This window comes from Macrobrachium rosenbergii, chromosome 1, assembly GCF_040412425.1.
Source record: "Macrobrachium rosenbergii isolate ZJJX-2024 chromosome 1, ASM4041242v1, whole genome shotgun sequence".
In the NCBI taxonomy this organism is placed as follows: Eukaryota; Metazoa; Arthropoda; class Malacostraca; order Decapoda; family Palaemonidae; genus Macrobrachium; species Macrobrachium rosenbergii.
This window is the reverse complement of record NC_089741.1, coordinates 20,199,755-20,209,130: the sequence shown is the minus strand read 5'-3', so window position 1 is coordinate 20,209,130 and position 9,376 is coordinate 20,199,755.

Here is a 9,376-nt window from a genome sequence, read left to right as displayed (position 1 = left end):
GGGCAAATCGGGAGACGGGTCTTTCACTGAATCCCTTTTGGGGTCTTTTGTTTGCTTCTGCGAATCTCACTGACATAATCGTTGGTACTTAACTCGTCAGCCAGTTCATAGAATATAAAGTGAATGAATATAAGTTTAATATCTATTTTTCATTTTTCATGTTAACTTTGTAATATATGATGGAACAGATTTACGTGGTGGTATCATAATCCACAGTGATTTGCAAGGATAACTTCCAATAGTCATCTGCAACACGTGAGATTCAGAGCTTCATTTCTGCAGTGGTACTCCGGTGCAAGTGGAGTCTGCACGTGCTGCAGGGATAGGGTGGGTTGTGCGGGGAGATTTCTCTTCTCGAGGGAATTCGGTTCTGGAATGCATCTGGGCCTCCGCACTTTGCATAATCATGGTGGAACACTAGGTTTTTTTATTGCCTTCAGGTCCAGTTCCATCCCTCCGTCTGACAAGTGTTTATTGCAGCTCTCTTACGGAACAAGTCCATATAGCCTCTCTCTCTCTCTCTCTCTCTCTCTCTCTCTCTCTCTCTCTCTCTCTCTCTCTCTATATATATATATATATATATATATATATATATATATATATATATATATATATATATATATATATATGTGTGTGTGTGTGTGTGTGTATATATATAATGAGAATTGGAGTATTTCACACGTGGCATCTATAATACATTCCATTACTGTGCCACTTATAACCAATAAACATCGAATTCAAATTCATTATACCTAGGGAATACCTTTCATACAAATCGAATTAAGTATGGTGAGCACGTCTATCTGACCTGCACACACACATACGCATATATACATACATATATATATATATATATATATATATATATATATATATATATATATATGTGTGTGTGTGTGTGTATGTATGTATGTATGTATGTATGTATGTATGTATGTATGTATGTATGTATATATATATATATATATATATATATATATATATTATATATATAAATGACATCACATAAACGCTGTTTACATAGCCCTCGTTAAAAGGCAAGAATGAATGGACCCAGGAATCACAAACGTGACAGACAGGACGAGATGAGAGAAGCAGACTTGAAATGAAGGTGATGCAGATTTTGGTGGATTTGCATTTCTTTAGTCATTCGAAAATGTCATGAGCTTCGACACAGATGCCTCGTGATTGGCTGTTCCGAACGTGAAGTATTAATATCGGCCTTAGTTTTTAGATGGTATCAGAATTTTTTTTTTCTATTAATTTCCCTCATAAAATTCCTGTTACTCTTCTCAGAATGGATCTGATAATCCTCTGTGTACGAGCCAGTTTCACCTTCGGCGGTTTTTGAGACTTGAAATTTAAATTTCGTTTTTAAAATGTTTTTCTTTTGATGTCTTATTTCTGACGTATTCTCATTTAAGCAGCATATCCTGTGGGGCCCTGCTAGATAAATTCGTGACCTTTACCTTATCCTTAATAACGGCTATGACAAAAGTGTCACTGACAATTATGACTTCAGGATTTTTCTTTTTTATTGTTGTAAGAATGTTTGTGCATTTGCTTATCAAAAATTATGGTATTAATTCAATTAATTTGATTATAGTTTATTTATATTTATTAATATGCATTTATATACACACCGTCGCCTCTTAACTTCTCGACTTCCTCACTTTTTGGAGTCTCGCTCTCGTGCTTGGGTTCGAGTCTCATCACTGAAAAGCTGAGGTTTTATAATTTCTTCGTCATTTCGGATTCAAAGCGATTATTGCCAGTCATTCTTCACATTTTAAGTTGCTCGGTGGTTTTTAGTTTTCTGTAAAAGAAAACTATTAAGATGGCTTTGTCTGTCCGTCCGCACTTTTTCTGTCCGCCCTTAGATCTTAAAAACTACTGAGGCTAGAGGGCTGCAAATTGGTATATTGATCATCCACCCTCCAGTCATCAAACATACCAAATTGCAGCCCTATAGCCCCAGTAGTTTTTATTTTATTTAAGGTTAAAATTAGCCATGATCGTCCGTCTGGCACCACTATAGGTGCCAGCAACTCAGGCCACCAACGGCCTGTGGCTGAAAGTTTTATTGGAAGCGGCTGAGAGTTTCATGGGCCGTGGCTGAGAGCTTCATGGGCCGTGGCTGAAAGTTTCATACAGCATTATATGCTGTACAGAAAATCAATTGCGTCGAAGAAGCTTCGACGCATTTTTTACTTGTTTCTATTTGATTTTAAGCCCTCGAAAACGGAGAGGGACTTTGGTTTCTCTTGAATTCCAGTATTTCTTCCCTTCGTGCTGCTTGCTTTAGTTCTCTTTTGAAACGGAGGCTCTGCTCTTACAGGCAGTGTCGCTAATGGCACCTTCCTGAAGGTGGATAGTCACTGCCCTCGACAGACGAGTCTTAAGGCCTCCATGGACTATCATTCATGCCTGCACAAAATGGGTGATTGAGCAGTCTTAACCATCGTGTGTGGGTCTGACTGGAAGGTTACGCAAATGACTGAATGATAGCCAACAGGCAATTTGTCAATCACTGCTAACTCTTTTAGAAGTGCTTCATGGGTGAATGTACTTCTCCTATTGTGCCAGTCCTTCATCCACACTCTCTTTTTCTTGTCTTTCGTCGTTGCCAATGCCACGATTATATCTAAACAGGCAGACTTTGTGCTCATCTCACCCCTATGAATATCGGTCGATGACTGATGACTGCTCAGTATTCATGCCAGTGTGTGGCAAATTTTAATGACTGCACAATCACTTTGCACAGGCATGAATGATAGTCTATGGAGGCCTCAAGTCATCCTAATATTTAAAGTTTAGTGAGGCCCACTTTACTCAGTTTTGCAGTTCAGTTTATATTTGAGGTATTGTTAAAGGGGAAGTACCTCTTTTTTTTAATGGATAGTATCTGAAAATATTATTCATATCCCGCTGATGAGGTCTCCTGTACTGCGTTCGTGCTCTTTGCTGACCGTCATTTGGTTTGTGAGGCTTAGTGCTTGTTTTGTCAATAGAACGATTTTCCCTATTTCAAAATGCACGCCTTTTCCCGGTGGAGCTTATTTTTTGTATACAGAGTTTACGTCTGTTGTCTTCGCTTTGGTAGCGACCGTCAAGTTTGGGTAATCATCGAGTCAGGGTCCAGACAGCATAGCAGCATGGACGTGTTTAACAGCTGGTAGTAGTTACCTGTTGGCCCCTACGGCATTTGAGGATGCGAACTTCGTTAGAGTTCGAGGATGAGTTGATGACTAACCCGAGTCATCAGTGGAGAGGAGGCATTCCTCTGGGACAGCAGTTTGGCTGTCGCATCGACTCTGCTGTGAACATCTGTGTTTCGTGGAGATGTTCCTGTTTGCCGTCATGGGGCGGTTTTAATGACTTCACGGCAGTAGTTTGATGGTCATCCTCGATGACCTTTGATGGTCATCCTCTGTGATCCTTGTTAGTGGTCTTGACATCTCTGGGTAGATGTTCAGTTTTGCACTGTAGGAGTATGGTGAAGTATTATTACAGATATTTATGAATTGATTGTTATGAGTGAATTGGTATTTATGATGCTTTGGATTGTCTATGCTGCTTTATTGAATTCTTAGATATTTGGGTATTTTTGGTTATACCATTATTTGTTAATTGATGTTACTTGTAATAATTTTGCTGTCTGTATTGTTTGTTTTCTTGATGTAGCGTGAGTGTTTACTTTGATTTGATGTTTTGATAGTTTTGCTTGGGCGGAAATGTTTTATTTTCAAGTAACTAATTTTGCCACAAATTTATTTATGACTGACTCTTTGATTGTGTGATGTATATTTATTGATTTACGCCAGCCTTGACTCATATGTAAATATGTATATAACTTATTGTAATAAACTGGTATTAAGGTTATTTTTGCTCGTTTTGTTGTTCCCCTTTCCCCGTTGTTGTCTCGGCTTCTGCCAGTCTTTCCAGTCCATTTCTCTGTAATTGATGATAGAACCTGATGAACCGAGGTTTGGTTCATAACAGGTTTTCATAATAAAAGGTCACCTTCCCTTTAAGGCTGTTGTTTGGTTCCCAGCTCACCTGGTTTCCATGTCATCGGTCCTAATGAGAGGTTGGCCACGGGCTTGACGACGGCAAGTTTAAACATTGTCTTACATACCAGTGGTTTGCCGATGATACACGCAAAAGTATGTGAGTACGCATTACACATACCGAGTAGAATGACCGGAAATAAAACAGGTAAAAAAAGAAACAAGGAGGAATGAGCATGTACACTTTAGATAGTAGTAAACAGATCTGAATGTGAATAACCAGTGGTAAATAACGGTGAGTGAATCTAAATGTATGGACTACTAACAAACAGTAAGGAAAATTGGTAATAGTACGTAACCAATAACTTATCAAATAAATCAAGTAAATAAAGCAGAGGAATTAGTAACCGCATTCCGCATCCAAAAGCCAATCGAAAAAGAGTAGAACCAAAAAGAGAGTCAGCTTAGTTAAACCAAAAATAAGTTTCTTGGCTATTGCTGGCTATTCTCACCGCAGGGACATACCACTTACAACATGCCTAGCGTGGCACACTATAGGTGGCACTAAGGGTATTTCGTATCATCATTTCTGCCCTTGAATTTTCGAATTTGGTCTCTTCCCACTCAGCTGTCCAACTTCTTACACTTTTTTTCGAGATGGTTCTTGTAAATAATAATAATAATAATAATAATAATGAATTACAGTTTGCATAGAAAACTGAATTGGCATTCCATGGCCTAACAAAATGGTTAGAACGCGCTATCATTCCTTGCGTGGAACATGGCGACGGTAATGAATAGGTTTTGGAGAGACTCTGCCTGATGTGCTGAAAGCCTCGAGAATCGTTGTGCCCAAATGATGTCAAATAAATGGGAATGCCAGAGGGAATTAACGTCATTGTTCAATACAGCGACACTCATTTCAGCATGGACTTTAACGTACTGACCCTGATGTGTGTGTCGGTGTTGGGTTTCCTTTGTGCTTGTGGACTTTATTCGTTGGGCCTTATTTATAAGACCTTATTGGTAGGATTTATAGGGTTTAAATTCATAAGACTTTGTTTTAGTTTTGTGTAAAAGAAAACTATTGTGCCGGCTTTGTCTGTCCGTTCGCACTTTTTTCTGTCCACACTTTTTCTCTCAGACCTCAGATATAAAAACTACTGAGGCTAGAGGACTACAACCTGGTATGTTGATCATCCACCCTTCAGTCATCAAACATAGCAAATTGCAGCCCTCTAGCCTCAGTAGTTTTTATTTTATTCAAGTTTAAAGTTAGCCATAGCCATAATCGTGCTTCTGGCAATGATATAGGATAGGCCACCACCGGCAGTGATTAAAGTTTCATGGGTCGCGGTTCATACTGCATTATACCGAGACCACCGAAAGATAGATCTATTTTCGGTGGCCTTGATTTTATGCTGTGGCGGCTGTAGAGAAAACTACTTCTTTATTTTTAGACGACCTAAATTTATAAGAATTGATGGATATCATTCATATGATTTAGCTGCACAAGACTTAATTGGCTGTACACTACTTGCTAGGCGTAACTCAATAAAACCTAACTGTAATAACTAACGATTTCAGTAATTCGCGGTCTAAACTTATAGTGCTTGATTGGTATCATTAAGTAATGCTGTAAGATACGTTTGATATGATTATAATTCATTGGAAATGGAATTATAAGCCCTGACTAGAGTTATGTATGTAACCTGAGTTTCTAAAACCTGCCTGGTATTAATCATGGGACTTGAATTCCAAACACTTTCTTAGTAATATTTACAGCATCTTTATTTATGTGAAGCCTATTTTTCATTATTTATCGCACTTTCATTGATGTCTGTGGCTCGAGTTCAAATCCTCAGCCGACCGGTCAGGGAGGCGGACACTTTGCTATCCGTGTAGATACCCCGGGATTATGTATGTAATCAACGGATAGGTCTGCTGAAAGCAAATGGGTGTTACAGACTAATACACACACAAACAAAGCCACTCCAGCATCTAAAAACATAGCAGACACCTCACACGTCTCGAACTGTCGACCTAACCGCTCAAGTCTCCTCGCTGCTGGGAGAAAGGGAGCTGGGGATTTGGTACGATACATGTACACATGCGCTACCGGGGTCTAAGCGATGTCAGCAGGGCAGCCGATCGAGGCTACGGTCTACCCCAACGCCAAATCAAAGTCCTTCAAAAGAAGGCTTCGTGCTTACCCCATATAAAAAATGGGAAAAAGCACGTTAAACGAAGAAGATCGCACTTTCATTGATAAACATAATAGTTATTTTCTAAAGCCTTCAATTTATGTTACCTAATTATTATCATTAAAAGAAAGTCATTTTGTAAGGCATAACTGGCGTTATATTTGGGATCTAAAAACCCAATTGGTGTTATTTACAATAATTTGTTAATTATAGAGAATCCCCAGATTTTCAGTATGTCAAATGGACGATTTGATTCACAATAAAAGAAAGGAATTTTTTCCTCACCTTTTACTCTACAGTTATTGCGGGATGCTTTGATGTAACCTTAGGTGTTCATCTCAATTTCAGAAAGCCTTTGTTACTTGGCACCCTAATTTGTATTTTATATTTGCTCCAATAACTTTTATTTTTAAGTTTTAAAGATTTTTGTTCCCACCCAGCACCGGATGCTAGTGCCTGTTGATATACGCATGGTATTGTGCTTATTACACAAGTCTCACAAACAAGAGGACCCGTGCTCGATTTCCGGCGAGGCATATGAATCAAGGCACCAACCCATAAATACGATTCTGCTTCTGTTGGCTTGAACAGTGAACTATGAACTTGGTAATTACAGTAGTTGGCTTCGCAGACAGGGTGGAAGGTATGAGTGTAGCAACTTCATTTGCAACCTGGGAATCGATAGGAACACCACCTGTAAAAGGAAAAGGTATATATAATATATATATATATATATATATATATATATATATATATATATATATATATATATATATATATATATATATATATATATATATATATTTTATATATATATATATATATATATATATATATATATATATATATATATATATATATATATATATATATATATATATATATATATGTGTGTGTGTGTGTGTGTGTGTATGTATATTTATACAGATATATATGTATATATACATATTATAGGTGTGTGATGTCTGTGTGTTTGTATGCATGTATGTGTGCATGTATGTATGTATAGAAGGGTGGGTTTGTGTGTGTTTATGTATTTTCTGGAATATTTCTGTTTTTTTTTAATCAAATTACGTTTATGAATTTCCCTGTTTAGTGGTTACCTACCATGGTGCTACAGTTCATAATTTCTGCAGAACTTCCCCACAAAGTGTTCATAGCCATCATCGTAACCGCCAAATGATATGGCTCCAGAAAAGGAAGCGATTAACCCTTGGTAGAAATTCCTTTGAATATTCAGAGGTGATCCTGCGTAGGGTGTTGTTAGATCATTTGGGGTTAACAGGACTCTCTCAACGGAAGATAATTGTCTTGGAACGACATCTGTATCTCGGCTCTTGAAAGGGACGAGGGCGAGACCCGTTAAGACTTAATCCGCATTGTAATGGGTTGTTTGGTTACAGCAGACAGACAATGGGCAACGTGGAATTTGAACGGGTTTCCGAAGTAGACCTTAAGTAAATTCTTCTGTGTTGCTACAATTGCAACAGAATCACGTTCGAGGCATGCGCACAAAGGGCCACAAAAACCAACGCTCAAATGTTCTGTTTCGTTTTATAAGTTAATCTGGAAATAGAATCACGTGGAAGATATTAACACCAACATCAAAGAGTATTTTAGATTGCCTTTCCGTATCTTATAAATTACTCCCTGATGAGAGGATTGTAGTTGCCGAAACTCTTGCTGGCTGTGAAAACAAACAGGAGAGAGACATGATAATCTACTTATATTACTTAATGATATAATCTTGTTATTATTTACTTAATTAACGTGAGGTGTTCATTTACACTCTAGATTATTATATGGCACAGTGGCGTTAGGAAAGTTTTTACAAAACTAATTACCGTCAACGACAGTTAGATTTTTTTTCTACTGTTGCAGTCGACGTTGATGGACAACTTTTTAGGGCCGAGTAAAATTTTTTCATTGGATTATTTTGCTTAGGATAAACTTCATGGATTACTACATGGAACTGTTCTGGCAGTATCGATGATAGGACATAAAGCTGTGAATAATAAAGTATTATAAGATTTCTCAAGTTCCTAAACACGTAGCGATGTAGGTCACCGTCCTCTCCATTTATATAATCTTATCCTTGGAAGCAGTAACTACAGTTCTATCACTGGTGTTTTCAGTTTTAAATGAAGCCATTTTAATTGTTGTTAACGTTAAAGCTGCCAGCGTTATACGTACTCCTCATTGTCAGTAATAATTCACTTTTTTACCTCTGTCTGATGTTATGTTGTCTTTCACGCCAAGGCCAACCACAAAGAGAAGCCATTTGTATCATTAAGAGAACCCATTCATCGAGACAACGCAGAGAAAGCAGTAACAAAGCCTGGGAATGCTCTTAAGCTTTAGCCTAATAGGTGCCCTGGTCTGTTCGGCAGCTGGTGTGCGGAGGGATAGAATGAATCACGTTGTTTGCGAAACGCTTGTATTTGGATGGGGTTTTCATTCGAGATGTGTATCCTTCTCTCTCTCTCTCTCTCTCTCTCTCTCTCTCTCTCTCTCTCTCTGAATATGCATTTATACATATGTTTTTATGAAAGCTTTTTTTGTTAATATGAACATGCAGAGGAAACACAAATGCAACAAATCAAAGCAGAGGAATAACCCTCGCAACTCTGTTGACGCAGTTAACGACGGACACCTGAAACGCCTATCGTTTAATGTAAACATACCTCGAGTTAAGTTCTGTTGTCCTTCTTCAAAGAACTAAGAAAAAAAAAAAATCGGTTAACGATCAGTCAGAGCAAGGACAGTGTCCTTTACACGTCAATAGCTTCCTTAATGAGTTGATAAAGTTTAAAATGTAATAACACTGCACTTGAAGTAATGATATTGCTTCGTATTGGAGACGACCAAAAAATTCCGTCAGAAAACCTGATCTGATGTTGAGCCAAGTTTCCGGGAGACAGTGATTCACTCATCGCTTCTTAATGAAGACAGATTTTGATTGAAGTTCTTAATGGCGCTGCGACTGATCATTCCATTCAAGATTTTATTATGGGTCCACTCATCAAAAGAGTGATGGAGGCGAAGTCTCGTTTATCATTTGTGTTTGAAATTGAAAGATTCAGAGCATACCGGTACTTTACCTTAATTGAAGTCAGCGCTCAGTGGTCATATCTCCAAAAGAGTTAAATTGACCATTTAATG